Here is a 1701-nt window from a genome sequence, read left to right as displayed (position 1 = left end):
GACTGTTGACCGGATTTGTTATCCGCTCAATATGAATATTGTTCTAAGTGTTAAACCGTTCAAAGAATATTTAGTGTATTGACCGGATTAGATGTCCGGACAAGGTGGACTTGTTGTAAACCGGACGGTTGTTGACCGGATTAGTTGACCGGACTTGTAAACCGGATGATTGTTGACCGGACTTGTTGTCCGGATAACTTTATGTTGGATATTTTATAAGTTTTTAAATGTTTATTTAATTATGATTCATAAAATGATTATTCTAAAATAAATGAAATGTTCCTACCAAGCGTGGTGACGTAAGTCTGTTTTGGTATTGGAACGGGATTTTGGGAAATGTTCCTACCAAGCGTGGTGACGTAAGTCTGTTTTGGTATTGGAACGGGATTTTGGGAAATGTTTCTACGAAGCGTGGTGACGTAAGTCTGTTTTGGTACGAAACTATATTTTGAGAAACCTTTCTACCAAGCGTGGTGACGTAAATCTGTTTTGGTATGGAAGTGAGTTTTAAACGGTAGTTCCCCCAGACGTGGTGACTTATGTCTGTTCTGGCTTGGAACTGGGAATGAGTACTTTCAGACGTGGTGRCTTATGTCTGTTCTGATAAGTAGCTCTGTTTTTATTGGAGGAATAAGGGTGGCATATCAAGGAGAGGTGTATTTGGAATAAGGGTGGCATTGTCATATGTGGATGTTATTATTATGACTCTTATTATTATTACTAAATTGGATTTAATAACTTTAAATCATCATTTCTTTGTGACCTGATGAATTAAAGATATTATTCCTTTTTAGAAGTAATAATTTAGATGTTATTGAGAAGGGGAAAAGGGTTTGTCATAACAGGCAAGTTTTGCCTTAAATCTTTCCTGTTAAAGGAATGGTATTTTAATTCAAAAAGTTTCGATACTGGGAAAGATTTCTGTTTAGAGATATTTTAAAGAAGTGAGGTTCTTGGATATACTTCTTTATGTATGACATTGTGAACTGCATCAATTGTTATATTGCAGTATATTTCTAAACCAAGATTACATTATCATATTTTGGTGTTCATCACCCTGCATTTGCAAATAGGGGATTTACTCACTAGACCCGTATGGTCTAACCCGGGGATATGAAAGGGAAAGGGAAAATGTGATTATTTTCCTAACCTATTGTCTGCTTTTGGAAGATACATGTTATATTACATGTAGTAGTACAGGATTTGTTTTGAAAATTTTATATGTAGATTTTGTACATATAGCAATCCTTGTACTAGTGGGACCTTTTGATGTAATCCATGTTTCTATGTAATGAAATACGTGTTTTATGCAAATGTGGAGTATGGGGGTGTTACAGAAGTGGTATCAAAGCCTTAGTTTAAGAGATTTAGGTATTCACAACATGATACTATTATTTGCATGTTAAGTGTCCTGGACATTATTAGTATCATTGGGAATAAAATATAATGGGTTAAAGTGAACAGTATGTAAGGTGAATTCGAATTACAAATGGCCAATGTAATTATGAATTTACAGGTACATATCTGTACTTGGACACCATATTATATTTGGGAATGTGAATACGTGATATTTAATACTAAAATATCTGCAGATGTCTAATCAATCGCGAAGGTCAGAGAGAATTGCTCGTCATGTGTCTGAGGAAAGAGAAGAGTCACCTGCTAATCATCCAACTAGCATGTCCAGAAATAGAGGTCGGG

This window comes from Cynara cardunculus, unplaced genomic scaffold, assembly GCF_001531365.2.
Source record: "Cynara cardunculus var. scolymus isolate 2C unplaced genomic scaffold, CcrdV1 Un_Scaffold_7676, whole genome shotgun sequence".
Taxonomy (NCBI): Eukaryota; Viridiplantae; Streptophyta; class Magnoliopsida; order Asterales; family Asteraceae; genus Cynara; species Cynara cardunculus.
Note: the sequence above shows the minus strand (reverse complement) of the source record.